The sequence below is a fragment of the Microcebus murinus genome, chromosome 2 (assembly GCF_040939455.1).
Source record: "Microcebus murinus isolate Inina chromosome 2, M.murinus_Inina_mat1.0, whole genome shotgun sequence".
Classification (NCBI taxonomy): Eukaryota; Metazoa; Chordata; class Mammalia; order Primates; family Cheirogaleidae; genus Microcebus; species Microcebus murinus.
The window spans coordinates 51405541-51422097 of NC_134105.1; the positions used below are offsets into that span (position 1 = coordinate 51405541).

The following is a 16557-nucleotide window of genomic DNA, read 5'->3' on the forward strand; positions in this document are numbered from 1 at the left end:
TTTTTGGTAGAGAAGGGGTCTCTCTCTTGCTCAGGCTGGTCTGTCCTGAGCTCAAAGGATCTGCCTGCCTCGGCCTCCCAGAGTGCTAGGATTACAGGTGTGAACCACCACGTGCAGCCTTAGCAATTGTATATAAACTGTTGATCACTATTATGGTGTTTTATTTATAAGAAAGATTGCAATAGCAAAGTTATGCATGTCAAGCTAGTATATTAGCTTTAGTCTGTGCATTAGTCTATAGCTATGTTTGAGAGATCAAGTAATAATATTGCTTGCAGCCATAGCAGACATAAGTGTGTCTTGAGAATAATATTTACGGAGCATATGGAAGAAGATATTTAAGTAACACAAGTTATGTTGCAGACATTATACACATCCAGGACAGAGTGTGTGTGAAGTATATAGCTTCTAGGACGAGTGGTTAGCTTACAGGTGCATCATGGCACCCAAATAGCAAAGACTCCCTTAAGTACTCACCTTATATCCATGTACCCTTTCATATAAGCCATTGCATTTGCAAATACACCAACTTTGATATATCTTTGTTACTTCAGTTGTTTGATCGATCAGAATAATAGCTATCATTTAAGAATTTAAAATGTTCCCTAGCAGGCGTGGTGGCGTGCGCCTGCAGTCCCAGCTACTCCAGAGGCTGAGGCAGGAGCATCGCTTGAGCCCAGAAGTTCAAGATCAGCCTGAGAAACACGGTGAGATCCTGTCTCAAAATATTTTTTAAAAAATGTTCTAAATGCTATCAACTTGTCATAAATGTGACATGCGTCATCTCATCTTGTTCTCACCACAACCCTAGGAGATAGGTACAATTTATATTCATTTATAAAATTGGCCCAGAAACATTAACTTGCTCACGGTGACACAGCTAATAAGAGGCACGATCAGAAATGAGAACAGTACATCCGACTCCAGAGCCTGTGGTCTTGGCTGTTCTGCTAAATGGACCCTTGCAATGTTTTCCAATTAGAACTGTATCTTTATTCATTATAATTATTCTTCCACAGTCTAGCACATAGCAAACATTTAAGGAATGTTTGTTTAATGAATAAATCAGTGAAAAATTATCTGAGTTGTGAATATCACGATCATATACCAATTACTTCTTAAAATCATCTAAGCTCTACTTCCCTTTCTCCATCTCTGTCAGCACCATCCTGGGCCGCCATCCATTTTGCAGGGACTGCTTCAGAAACCACCTAACTGTTCTCGGTATTCTTGGCTGCTTCTAGTCTGTTCTCACTGCAGCAAACAGAGAGAGCGCTCTGAAATGCAAACCCTTCCCCCCTCTACCCTCATAAAATATTCTTCAATGGCTTTCCATTGCTTTTAGGATTGAGTCTTTAACCCTTGACATGGGACACAAAGCCCTTTAGCCTTGTCTCTTACTGTGTGCCCGTGGCGCTCAGTGGTCCCACTATGCTGGCCTGCCTTCCTACTTCCTGCCGCAGGACTTTTGCTCACGCTGTCTCCAATGTTGGAAATGCACTTTCCCCTTCCCTCCACTCTCTGCCCTTGAAAATTCTGCTTCATGCTTTAGATCTCAGGTCAGTTGTCCTTGCTCAGAAAAGATCTCCAAGACTCTTCAGTCTAGATCAAATTTTTCTAAAATTTCCCCTTTATGGCACCTTGAACTTCTCCTTGTTAGCAATGATCAATGATGGTTGTTGCAATATTACATTTGTTTGATTTATGGTCTGTCTTTCTCATTCAAATGTAAGCTCCATCGGGCATGGACTATCACCATTTTCCTCACATTTGTGAAGACCAGCTCTGTCTGTCTCATAGTAGTCACTCGATGGATGCTTAATATTTGAATATTTGTTTGAATGTGTGGATAGGATTGGGAGCTAAAGTTTTCTCATGTTCCCATTCTCCACACTCATGATCTAACATTTCTGGAGAAACTATTTTGCTCAGGGCACTGTGCTGTTTAAAATGGATTTTAAAATTTTCCACACATCTTTTGCCAGGGCCCAACTCTGGGGAAATTCATGGAGTTAGGATTTTAAAAAGCAAAGCACATGTATGTCGGTCAAGCAGATAATAAAGGGAAGTGATAGTTCAAAAAAGGCTGGGTCACCAACCACCTGTGGCTGCCTTCTTTCTCTTCTCATTACCACATTCCATTTCTCCTCAAGGGGGAGAAAAAGCAAGTGCAGAATGCAGACTTCCTGCCTCCCTGGGTGCTACAGAGAGCCACTGATTAAAGGTGGAGATGAAACTCCTCTCAGTTTCATCTTCTTGAACCTAATGCCAGCTGTGTTTCAAGCTGGGCTACTATGCACCTGCTGGGAAGCCATTTACTACATGATGTAACGGAAATGATGGCACTTGCTCCTTTAAGAGAGAGAAATGATCAGCTGCTTAGGACCCAAAGGAAGAAACTTTTTTTTTTCAATTAAGTGTATAACTTTTACCCTCTGACCATTTGAAGGGTTAAGAACAAAGGAACAAACGGTGTGTGTGTGTATGTGTGTGTATTGAGCAGTGCTGATCTGGGGCCCTCTCTTTCCAAAGCATTCATCACGGTGAGCAAATTCAATTTCATGACATTGAATTGGTGGGAGCTGTGCTGGCTCTTGAAGGTACCTCTGGCGTTAAGCTCTGGAATCCTTCATCTGCTTAGTCTCTGACCTCTCTGGCTCTCTTTGTAAAACTAGAACCTAGAGAGGCAAAACACATGCTCCCCGCAGGAAGACATTATTAAAAGGAATGCTTTCTCACCAAGAAAGGAGAGAGAAGACAAAGAGAAGAAAAAAGCTTTTCTTTATTGGGGCACTTCATGTTTCTTGTCTAAGACCTTTTAGCACTCACTTTAGAAAAAAGAAAAAAATTCATTATGTAGTTATCTAAGGGAAAAAATGCAATGTGCTAAGCTGGATATTTTTCTTCAAATTTTGCTTATCATATCTGCCTTACATTACTAGCACTGTCAAGGAGAGGGGTTTTTTTCCTTTCTTTTTTTCTTTTCTGTATAGCTTCTCATATGATTGGAATTTAGAAGTGTTAGTATGTTAGGTGCTGCCTGGGGTTGAGAGCTATTGGGGTCAGAGTGTGGAATTTACAATCTACACATTTCTCTTCCTGATATCCAGGATGCCAGCCAAATAAATCTGTGGAAGCTAGTTAGCTCTTTAGCAAAGTAAACACATTTATCTTTCTAGGTTGTCAATACAAGTTTTTTAAGGATGATAAATGTGGAATATAGCATAGACTTCATTCTGGACCTGCTAGACCATTACCTGTTTTATTCTTTAGTGAATAGCACAGTGTCTAGGTTATAGTAAGCTTTCAAGAAAGTGTTTTAATTGGACAAATAAATAAATATTCTTTCAACATTATCATGATCAACACTATCCTCATGAGCATCCAAATTTTGTAAGGCACTCAGGAAGGTCCTTGTTTCTCTAGCTCTGCTTAGATATAGACACCAATGAACTCAGCCTGTGGCTCAGCACCCTGCCTACCCCCTCAGCTTGAGTTAGAAGGTTTTGCCACAGGTCTCACCCTCATCAGTGGTGGATTCTGGAGTAAATCTTGTTGCCATAGACCAGCATTTGCTGTACTTGCATGAAATCTCTGAATGAGGTGCCTCTGTGCCTTGACCTAACAAGCCTCCTTCCTGTGCCTGGGAGTGTGTACCTGTTTTACTGCCCTGCAGGGGTTTTGCTTCAACAGTAATCAGCCAATGGACAGCCCTGAACAATTTGACAGCAAGATTCATCTCTGCCTGGTGCCTCCTACTATGCTACATGCACAGATTAAACCCTGTAGTCATGAAATTAACAATAATAACCAATGCTTGCTGAGCATTTATGTATTTGAAATAATTCTAAATGCTCAGCTTGTTCTAGCTGACTTTATCTTCAGAACAACCCTATAAAGAAAGTACTATTGTTGTACTCTTTTTAAAGATAAGGAGATTGAGTACTGAGAGGCGAAGAAAATTGTCTTAAGGTTAAACAGCAGCAGAATTCAGTTCAGGTCATCTAATTCCAGAGCTCACATTCCTAAGTCGTATGCCATAACTAGTACCACTTTAGGCAGGAAGAATATTCAGCCATCGCACAATGTAAGTTTTAACAGCTGGTGTCCATTCTGGTTGATTGGGAGTTCATTCTGACTGTTAAATATTTTGAGTATCAGCTCTTACGTGTGGGCTTTGTGAGGAAGGTTCTTGGCCATCTCTTGGAACCTGCTCTGTAGCTAATCCCATGATGTCACTCTGCCTGGTTCTAGATTCTGTATCTTCTTAACCAGTCCCACAGCTGAGGGTATGTGGCTACAGCAGATATGAAGGGGAACAAGAAGAGTCCTTCTCCTCAATCTAGTTAAAGGCTCTGTTTGTAAAACAACCAGGGATGCTTTCTCCTAGACATCAGCTAAGAGAGATAGACAAAGCCATAAGGAAGTTCAGAGAAGGAGGAGTCACTGAGACTTCTCATAAAGGAGGTGGGACTTGAGTTGAGCCTTGAAGGGAATTCAAGACAAAGAGGGACTAGGAATCCCATGTGTCTAACAACAAAGTCAATCTCAAATAGCAATCAGCAGAAACAATTGCTAATCAGCAAGAGGTTTCAAAGTTCAAACTCCAAAATTCAGGTAGGTGTTGATTAAAAGTAGAAATGAAATTCTGCTCCTGTGTATCACTTTCCAAAACACTAATAAGCCTTCTTTTGTATTTAAAGCCAAGAAAATAGCATTTTTAAATTAAATTCTAGTAGCATCTCTGACTCATAGAGGTACAAGGAGAAAATGGCCAGAATAGTTCTTGCAATGCCCAAGATACCGAAATAGAATCCCAAATAGGAGACCCAGGAGTAAAGCTATACGTTCATTTGGGGGAAGGTGAAGTGGAGTGACTCCTTTCCATCAGGAAGGGCGAGTGTGCAGGATGGCACCCAAATCCAAGGGACTAGATTTCAAATCCAGTCTTCATCTTTTACTAGGACCTTTAGATATGTTACTTAAACACCCTGCATCCCACTTACTGCATTTGTGAGGAAGTATAGTGGTTGAACATATGAGCTTTGCTACAGACTTCCTGGATTCAAATCCCCCCTTTGCCATGTCTTAGTGGTAAAATATTGAGGAAGTTTTTAACCTCATAGCACTCTAGTTTCCTCATCTGTAAAATGGGATAAATAATAATTTATACCATTATTACAGGGATCAATGAATTCATTTAAAAATTAAAATAGTGCCTGGCATAGGGGAAGTGCTCAGCTAAGGTTAGTTATTAAAATATACCAAATGGAGATAATGGCAATTATCCCTTAATTATCTTTCAATTGATTTCAATCATCTGGTATATACTATTAATAGGTGGTGATTACCAACCCCCTCTCATTACCACAGATCCCAGGTAGCAACAGGAATCATGAAAAAAACAAGGCACATATCACCAACATCACGTCTAGTCTATGTTCCTACTTCATTTGAGACCTATCTTGAATCAAGCTTAAATCATTTTCTTCTGAATCCCTTAAATTCACATGTCATCATCCACGGATGCTTATTATGGTCCTACATGTGCAACATTTATGCACAAAGGATGACATTATCTCTCTTGACTCTCAAGAAACTTACAAATTAATTTTGGAAATAATCTTTGCTCCTCAGGTTAGTTATTACTGGAAGGTAAGGACCCCAGGCAAGTGGCAATACTATCATGCTATGTGCCAAGGGATGAGGATAGATTGTTCATGATTCCTAAAGCCCCCAGAGGCCTTTTCTTATAAAATGTCCATGAGGAGCTTCAGCTATTTCACTATATAATTTTTAGTGGATGCATCCAACTTCGGAGCTTGATGGACCCTGGAGTCAGATTGCTAAATATCTTATCCCAGCACAGCTACTTACTAGCTATGTGACCTTCGTCAAATTAGTTGAATTCTTTGTGCCTCAGTGTCTTCACATGTAAAATGGGGATAAAAATAATACCTGCCTCCTGGAGTATGGTGAGGATGAAAGAGTAAAAACCGGTAAACCATTTAGATTAGTGCCTGGCCCATAGGAAGCTAGCTATCTGTGTGAGGCTGCCATTGTACCCTTAAATACTTTTCTTCAGCGAAAAAATATATTCCCTTCCTGAAAAAAAAAAAAAATTTATCTCTGCCAGGCCCCAATAGATAGATCTGTCTCTTCAAGTTTCAGTTCAGTTCTGACTCATAAGTTAAATATGCCCAGTCTAGGATATCAATTTTCCCTTACATATGTATCAAAGGTAGGACTATTCCTAGTTGGTGAGACAGCAGCTTCCAGGGAAGGAAATGTGTTTGTGCTGTCTGCTCATTCTCCTCCCCAGTGAGCTTGCTGCTCTTTCGGACCCTAAGCAGATGACTTCATGATCTGGGTGTTTCAAGTGTACTTGGATTTATGGGTGCCTTTGTGGCCTCTCAGTGCAGCTCTCATGGTGCAGGCAATGCCTGACCTTTGACTCCCACTCAACCCGCACCACCCCACCTGCCACCCCAAGCCCATGGTTTTCCAGCTCTTTTCCCAGGAGATTCTCCTTTATCAGGCTTCTTCGCCTTCCCAAATACTTCTCTTGGCAGGACTTAGCATGAGTTCAGTCTGGCTTTTTCTCCTGGGGTGGCTCATAGTGGGACCACAGGGAACAGGTACTCATCCCTTGCCCTGACAAGCTCTGGGAGTGCTGGCCCATTGCGATGTGGGACTTTTAGTCCCCACTCGAAGACTTGCAAGAGTCAGGGCAATATTCCTTGGTGTTTTCCAACCTTAGAGAATAATGTAAAGCTCTCGTAGGTCAGTGGATGCCTGCTCAGTAAGCTTCAGGTGACCGAGATAAACCTTCTGCACACTTTGGGTAGGTGGATGGAGTCTCACAGCAAACCCATGCTCTCTCCAAAGGTATCTCTTTACATATCTTTCCATCTCTACATCCACACTCTCAACCCTTTTAATGCTTTATCTGCAGTTTGATATCTGCTATGCACCACATCTGTCAAAACTGAGATACAAAAAGGTCTCTTTTTAACATCCTGTTACGTGTTTAAAAACTACAACTGGGAATGGAAAGCCCACAGAATTTTATTTCTCTCTCTCTCTCTTTTTTTGTCATTCCAAATTTCTGGTAAGCTCTCTATTTTGAAGACTACTGGAAAAGAATCACCTGTATAGAAGCAATTAGAAGTCAAAAAAATAGCTGGGTCAAATCCCAGTGAGAAAATGGCAGAAGTCCCAGGTCTTAAACTGGCAGCTCAATTTAAGCCTATTTTTCTTCTTGTTTATTTCATTTAGCCAGTGGGAAAGGATGCCAATATTCAGCCTTAGAGACTTGGTTAAAAGCCTTTTTGATTGATAGCTGCAAGATCTTGAAATGAATAACATTTTGAGGTTTAATAGTGGCTTTGCTGAAAATAAGCAATTCTTAATATTTTTAACTGCAAGAATAATTATAAATATGGACTCATATTAATAGGAATTAGAGATTTGATGTGGGATTCCACGATAGTTCAGTAAATGCAGAACCACCAATAATCCTTAAGGGATTCACTCAAATAATATTGGTCTTCCTTCCTTTGTCCTATTAAAACCCATATCAACCACCTGATAATAAAGAAAGATGGTACTTAGAAGTAAATTAGCATAAGCGTGTAAATACTTGGTATTGATGAGGTGTGGGAAAGCAGGTGGAACTGTAATTGTTACAGCATTTTGGAAGAATAATTTAACAAAATGTATCAGCAGCCTTGAAAAATTACATACTCTTCAACCCGGTAATTCTATTCTAGAAATCTATCCTAATGAATGAAAAAAAAATGCAACAATTATTTTTTCAAAGATGTTTTTGTCAGTGAAGCAATCTAAAAGTTTAATAAAGGTTTTACTAAATTATCATTTATACATCTGGTAGAATTTTATGAAATCCCTTAAAGGTAGGATATGCATCTGTATTTATCAACATGGAAAATATTTAAAGAAAAATAGGTACAGAAGAACAGATAGAATTGAATTTCATGCTTGTTTCAAAATTTATATATTTATGTATAAATTGTATAAAGATCAGGAAAAACCAACATTTTAACAGTGGTTATCACTGAGTAGCAGAATTTTGAATGATGCATCCCCTTTTCTTACCTTTTCTAATTTCTCCGTAACACACATGAATTATGAGCATTTAAAAAGAAGAAAGTAGTTAGAAGAGGCTTTATGTGATCCAGGAGCAATAAATATATCAAAAAGTAGAAAAGACGGATGCATTCAACATTAAATACAGATGGATATAAGAGAAAAATATTGCTTAGTGCAAAGGGAACAAACAAAACTGGAACCCTTTTTTCAGTGAATGTTATTGCTCACATGTTAATTGTTAATTATATGGTTCTGTGCAGCAGAGAATCCCTAAGACATACAAAGCAAGAGGGTTAGGTTAAAGTAGCTTTTTAAAATAAGGACAGATAAAGTATTACATATATTTTGAGCAGAATTTAATTAAATTTCCCAGATTCTGAATAAATGCCCTCAATAATTGATCCACTAACATCAATAAATTTTGAATTATTTATGTCTTATTACTTTTCTTGCTGAATTGGGGGAAATTGGTTTTTATTTTTGCTTGTTTTCCTCCTGCAATAGAAGATACCAGTTATGTGTAATTAACACTGGCACTTGGTAGTTTCAGTTCATTTGAGTTCAGCTAAACACTCTAGAATGACCCTTATATCAAACTCTCTCATCTGCAATGCAAGTGTATTATTATTCAGGGCAAATGTTTCTACAGAAACTTTATGGAAATGGAAAAGCTCCAAACATGCTATCTTATATTCAAAGGAGAAAATTACATGTCCATAAATAACAAATGTGATTGTCTTGGGCCCAGTGAAATAAGTGTTGGTTGTCTATTTCAGGCTGGTAATAAAAAGAAATGCCCTAACTCCGTTATGCATGCCAAAGGGAGAAATGTGCTTACATTATCTCTTAGCTATAAAGCATGAAAGGGAGAAAGTGTTTGTGGGAATAAATAGAAAATCATTAGCAGATCTCTGTTAAGAGGGCAAGGGAGAGAGCTAATGCATCAAGGCCAAAGTGGCTTCTCAGAATATGGTTATCGCATCACCCTCCTCCCTCAACCCTCTCACCTTCTTTGCTTTCTCTGTCCAGTTGACCTGAAGCCTTGGCCTGTAAGAGAGTGCAGCGATGGAAACCTAAATTCTGCATGTGAAATAGCTGAACTACACAATCAGCTACACCCACATACCTGTCACTAAGCAGGAAGAGAAAAGAATGGACACAGGGAATGGTGTGTTCTGAGAGCAAACTAAAGAACAGAGAGCGTGATCCTTGGAATATGGACTGGATAAGAAAGAAGTAGAAAGTCTTATTGGAACATAGCCACATCCCTTTGTTTACATATTGTCTATAACACCTTTTGTTCTACAGTGGCAGAGTTGAGTGGTTGTGACAGAAGCCATTAGACCTGCAAAGCCCAAAAAACTTACTATTAATATGTACAGAAGAAGATTGTCAGCCACTGATCTAGAAGGCCAAAAGGGAAAGAATAGACAAGATCACACTGAAATGAAAAATGAGAGGGAGCACACACTTCCACATTATAATTAATAGCTAACAACCTTAATATCCAAAGTTCCTGTTTTTCCAAGAAATACATGTTTTCTCACACTTTTAATGCCCTGAAATTAATGTGAATGTTACAATAGATATAAAAACAAACTTATTATTAATGAGATGGAATAAATGTGCCACAGTTGTCACTGCCTATACTTGTACAAATTTAACTTTCTGTAGAAAATGTCTCATCTTTGCCACTTTATTGAAATTATATACATTGTTAGCAATATACACTGTTCATTTGTAATAAATATGAGTTCCTTTCCTTACATCAAAGAAGACAGACTTATGGCCAAGAAACATATAAAAAAATGCTCAACATCTCTAATCATCAGGGAAATGCAAATCAAAACCACAATGAGATATCACTTATTTCCAGTAAGAATGGTCTTTATCAAAAAGTCCCAAAACTATAAATGTTGGTGTGGATGTGGAGAGATTAGGAACACTCATACACTGCTGGTAGGACTGCAAACTAGTACAACCTCTGTGGAAAGTAATGTGGAGGTATCTCAAAGAGCTACAGGTAGAACTATCATTTGATTCAGCAATCGCATTACTGGGCATCTACCCAAAAGAACAAAGACATTCTATAAAAAGGACATCTACACTAGAATGTTTATAGCAGCACAATTCACGATTGAAAAGGTGGAAACAACCCAAGTGCCCATCAATCCATGAGGGGATTAATAAAATGTGGTATATGTATACCATGGAGTTCTAGTCAACCACAAAAAACAATGGTGACATAGTGCCTCCTGTATTATCCTGGAGAGAGCTGGAACCCATTCTACTAAGTGAAGTATCCCAAGAATGGAAAAACAAGCACCACGTATACTCACCATCAAAGTGGTATTAACTGATCAACACGTAAGTGCACATATAGTAATAACATTCATCGGGTGTTGGGCAGATGGGAGTGGGGGTGGAGGGGATATATATACACCTAATGGGTGTGGTGTGCACCATCTGGGAGATGGACATGCTTGAAGCACTAACTCAGGTGGGGCAAAGGCAATATATGTAACCTAAACATTTGTATCCTGTAATATACTGAAATAAAAAAATTAAAAAAAATATGCAAACATTCTACAAATATGTCCTAAGGAAAAAAACACATTACAAATGTATTATAGATAAATTTGTAAGGATAGTAATGCAAATTTTTCAGGCTACAAAACAGCAATATGATCCAACTTTTGTAAAATGATAGGTGTATGCTTGTTTCTATATACATATTTCTATCTAGTCATACATCTATCTATATATCTACCAAGGCTGGAAGGATATACAACAAAATCTTAACAGTTGTTATCTCTAAATTGGGAAATTACTAAAGATGAATTTTTTCTTATACTTTTAGTTATTTAATATTTTTAATGGTATGTATAATTTTTAAAAGAATAAAGCTATTTTCATTAAAAATCGAAGGCCAATTGGAATTTTTAAAAATATGTACAGTACACTGTCTTTCCATATCACGTATTACAAATCAACAGCATCAAAAGATGAATCTCCGATAAAAACATAGTCAAAAGTCATGAAAAGGAAATTCACAAAAGAATAAAAAAGTTTAGGCTATTAATAATTAAAGTGATACATTAAAATGATGCTTTTCCCCCTGCCTCAAGGTAAGAAATTATTTTTTAAAGCTCAACAATTCAATGCAGAATATTGGCAAATGCTGGGGCAGAAACTCCATTTGTTTTGATCCATATATATACATGGAGGGATGTTAGCTGGACCAGCACTCTGACTCCTCTCTTCCAGGCCCTCTCACCCTCTACTGCTTCCTATGGGAGAAGAAGTAATGTGATGAGCTTGGGAGAAGAAACTGAACATGTTCGTCCAACTCCTTTCTCAGTTCTAATCCTGAGCAGGCCTGCCTGCAGGAAACTTATAATCTCTTCTCTTCCGCATGACCAGTTTACTGGGCAGGACCCCAGCTGGGCAGCCTGGGGCAGTCCATCTGGGCCAAGGATGGAGTCACAAATTTAACAACATTAGACATCAGGTTTTAACAAGCCAGTTTGACTGTAAATCTAAAACATTAACTTCCAATTAGTTTTTTTTTTAATCAGTAATAAAGCTGTTGTGTTCATCTTCATTTGTCTGAATCTTGTCTCTCTGTCTCCCTAGAATCTCAAGAGCAAGGGTAAAGAGAGACGAGAACTCATATATTACTAGTAGCAGGACAAAGATACCATCTCTCTGGGGGCGATTTTATAAGGTGTTACAAAGGCTTTCCTCTCTGCTGAGGCATGACTCCTTTGGAGAATCCATGCTAAAGAAGCAATCAGAGGAATGGAAAAAATATATGTTTAAGGATGTTTTTCATAGTATTATTTGTGATAGCGAAAGTAGGAAAATAAAACAACCATTCAAGCATATAGGAAAATTAAAGGAAATATGATATTTTTGTATATTGTACAAGATTACTAAAAGTCATGTCGTGGAAAAGTACTTTTGGCATGGGAGAGTGTTCACTATATATTGTTAAATTTGAAAAATGAGCTACAGAAAGGCATATGCAATATGATACCAATTCTGCAATATATTTATAAATCTTATAAAATTGAATTACAAAATATTGGTAGAACCCCTACCAAAATATTGATAGTGGGTACTTTGGGGTTATAAGAGATATTGTTCCATTTTGCTTTTGATTTTCCAAGTTTTCTATTAATACATTATGTTTTAATAAGATAATTAGAAAAAATATTATTAGAATATAATTGAACAGTGGATGTAGCAAATTAATAACGTTAATTTAGGACATTTTTATAAACTTTTATTTTCGTAGAATACTAGTTAGTTAATAATTATGCGTTTAAGAGTTTTTAAAAGTAAGGCAGAAAAATGTGAATTAAAATGTACCATGAGCCAAAAAGAACTGGGTTAATATCCTGGCTTTGTTATCTGCAGGAATTTATATCATCTAAATCTCAAGGGACTACAATACATACCTCGCAGAACAGTGAAGGATGGAAGATCATTTGTAAATCAGTGAGCCTGATACAAAATATGCTCTCAACAAATAACTTTTATTATAAGTAATACATAAAGTATATATTTCCAAAGGGTTGTTAAGTATGGTCACAGACTGAATCTTCTTTCCTCTAAAGCATTTATTATTCAATAATAAATTTACATTAAGTGAGGAGGGTTTTGAAACATGAATTAAGAAAATGGAAATTACATTGAATGAGCTCCGCTTATGGTTAAATACAGTGCTAGACAATTTTCACATATCACCTCATTTTACCAACTGCTGATGCCCTGACTCTGTATTAAAGAAGTCTTTCCTTGGTTCCCTTGCATTTTACACTCTTATGCATTGTATCATGGTGACATTTTGGAACAACGAGGACCATATGCTTAAATTTCTTTTTTGAATATGAGGAAGGCTACTGTGAAAAGGGAAATGGGAAAGAAGAATCTATATGATGCTAGGAAAGGGTACATGCAGGAGTTGAGGACCCGGAAATCAATTCCTTTGCGATAATCCCATACCATTTAGAATGTTCAGGTGTTTCAGGGGGATGCACATTCCAGTTTGTAGACCAGTCTAGGAGAATGGAATGGCTTTGCCCAATATTGTCTCGCTCAAGGAGGAGCAAAAAGGAAGTACATTAGTATTACAGATATATAAAAGAGATAAAAAAGATTCACTCACATAATAATTAGAACAAGTAACATTTGGTTAAGTTTACAAAGTTCATTATTGTAAATAATCTCACTGGGTCTTCATAACACCACTATGAAGAAGTCTGGACACCAATTTTTTTAAAAAGAGGAAGTTAGGATTCTGAGAGTTTAAGTGGCTTCCCTAAGGACACACAAAATGAAGCGGCTAAAACAGGACACAAACTTGTCTTCTGGTTCTAAAGATGTGCACTAAATAACAGTTATTATCTGCACTGTATAAAATCTGATACTATTATAAATGACCATTTTAAATCTTTTTCAAAGATTGATTTCTTTAAAACTTTCTAAAAATAGAAGTCTCAAGTGTTTTAGTCAAGGAGTGTGTAAAATATATAGATTTGGTTTTTTTACCACCCATGTTTCTTTGCATCATCAAGTTAAAAATTCTATTGCTATTTAGTTTTTAAATCAATATTTATGGAGCATGACAGAATACACACAGTGACTTGCAATTGATAACAACACCACAACAATTAAATGGCCAGGACTTTTCTTTTCATATAAAATATTCAATATTTTAGTTTGGGATCTGAAACATTAAGGAAATTGTCTACAGCCATACCACCCTGAATGCGCCTAATCTCATCTGAAACATTAAGGAAGTAATAGGCCATTTATGATACTTAACAAGCACTAGTCCTTTAAGTTAATTAGAAATTAAAGCTGATATATTATTTTCCAAAATATTCCTTCTTAAGATGCTCTTATTTTATGAGTTTTCTCATTACAAATAATGAGATTATCTACTGCTAATTAGGGATTTAAGCTATTATTTTTGGAAGAGATAATCACAGAAAATTTTGACAGTAAGAATTCGTGTGTTAAAAATCAAAGCATTTTACCAAACACCATTTTTTTACCATTTTATAAAAGAATATATTTTATAAATACTATTTTATAAAGCAGAGGTTTTAAGAATTTTTTTATTGATACATAGTATTTGTAGATTTTTATGGGGACATGTGATATTTTGTTACATGCGTAGAACGTGTAATGATCAAGTCAGGATATTTAGGTATTTATCACTTAGAGCAGTGGTCCCTAACCTTTTTGGCACCAGGGACCAGTTTCATGGAAGACAACTTTTCCACAGATAGGGGTGGAATGGGGGTGGCAGAGCTCTGAGGACCAGTTCCTAACAGGCTGCAGATCAGTAGCAGTCTGCAGCCTGGGGGTTGGGGACTGTAGACTGAGAGTATTTATCCTTTCTATGTCTTGGAAACATTTTAAGTGCTCTTTTTCAGCTATTTTGAAATTTATAATAAATTGTTGTTAACTATATTCACCCTACTCAAAACAGAAGTTTTAAGAAGTATTTTCTGGTATTTAATGACTAATAGAATGCATCTTCTACCTGGGAAAGCCTCCAAGGTACATACCTTATATCAAATGGAAACTCCCTTTTGGGGGGTACAGAAAACTGATTGCATCCTATTACAGCTAAATGACAAAGGAATTAAAGCTTGTTTCCTGTTCATAAAAGTCAGTGTCTTGTCATGAAAGGCAAGGTAGGGGATGTTTTTCATACTACAGCATATACATTTAAAGGATGTATAATATATAGGAAATTATAGTCTATTCCTAAAGAGATGATCTCACAAATTAGAAACATTCATCCAAAATCTAGGTGTGTGGAGTTCCTTCACTTTAAAAATCATTTTTTAAGCCAAGAATGTAAGTAGGAGACTATCACTTGATGAGTTTATTGGAAAATGGATTTACAAAAAATATGCAAATGTTTCTGAGTTTAGAAATGGAAAACAATCACAGAAAATGATTAAATAGAAGCATAAAAGGAGAAATGTTTTCCAAACTCTGGCTCAAGGACTAGTGTCATTTACTGGTAAAAGGTGAAATAAGAAAGAAAAAGGATGGCACAGTGAGTCTTTCACATGCTCCTTTTAAAAATCTGATAAATAAATCCCAAGAGGATGTATTTCTTTTTTTTTTTTTATTTATAAAGAAAAAAAGTTTATTTGGTTCATGTGCTCTGGAGGCTGAAAAGTCCAACAGTATGGTGCTGACATCTGGTGAAAAAATATGGAATGTTCACAAATTTGTGTGTCATCCTTGTACAGGGGACCACACTATTCTTCTCTGTATTGTTCTAATTTTAGTATATATGCTGCCACAGTGAGCATGAAGATGATGTATTTCTTTCCTTTTTGTTTCACTGGTATTAAAATACTCTTTTATATGGGATGACAATGGTATTAAATGATAATAGTTCTTTTTACCCAATGTTCTACCTTGACAAAAACAAGCCAGCCTTCTGATGTGGGCCTTCCTCTACCTCATATTTGCATATTTAATACCAAAGGCTGGGAACCACATGACATCTGAGGATGGAAAAGGCAAGCATAGGAGAACAAGGTCTTTCTAATGTCTTTCAATACACTTTTTTTCTTGTTTTCTTTAGCTTTATTGACATAACTGGCAAATAAAAATTTATATATATTTAAGATGCACAAGATGATTTTTCCCTATTTCAAAGTATTATGGGGGTACAAATATTTTTGTTTACATGGATCATGAAATCAATACACTTTTAATGAAATCTGAATTTGTCACCTTGCTCTAAGAGTTCCCCCATGGCCTTCTGCCTGCCCACCTGTGTGATGTCATCTCCTCCACTCTCCCATCAGCTCACTAAGCCCCAGCCACAATGGCCTCTTTCTCTTTCTCGAGAGCCACATGTCCTCGCCTTGTGGTCTCTGCACTCACAGTTCTTTGCTTGTTACTGTTACTCATAGCTCTTCATGTGGCTGACTCCTTCTCACCTTTAGTTCTCAGCTCCCTCAATCATCCAATCTAAGGTAGTCCCTACTCTCCTCTATTCACTTTCTAACAAATCAGCTTATTTCATTCATTTCACTAAGTATTAATTTTATTATTGATTTATTTCTAACTTATTTGTGATCTATCTCCTCCTTCTAGAATATAAGCTTCATGACTGCAGAATGTTTGTCTTTTTTGTTCTTGGTTGTATCCCTATTTCCAATAATGGCATTTGGCAATAAACAGTAATTGGGTACCATTTACTGAAAAGAAGGAAGGAAGGTGGAGGGAAGGAGAGAGCAGCTAGATTTTAAAAATAGAAAGAAAAGTCAATTGATTCTGGCCATAGCATGAGTTTAGGACTATTTTGATTATGTTTTTATTTGATAATTATCTCTAAACTCCTCTAGAATGAAAAGTTTGCAACTGCAAAGACTCTGTTGATTTTCACTATTGCATTGC

General features: G+C 37.0%; 1 non-coding gene across 1 annotated transcript; it reads right to left on the reverse strand.

Annotated features, from left to right (window-relative positions):
* Nucleotides 1-15350: 15350 nt before the first annotated feature.
* Nucleotides 15351-15458, reverse strand: LOC142869748 (U6 spliceosomal RNA). The gene has a single exon (XR_012918319.1). It is a non-coding gene; the product is annotated as a U6 spliceosomal RNA (small nuclear RNA).
* Nucleotides 15459-16557: the final 1099 nt, after the last annotated feature.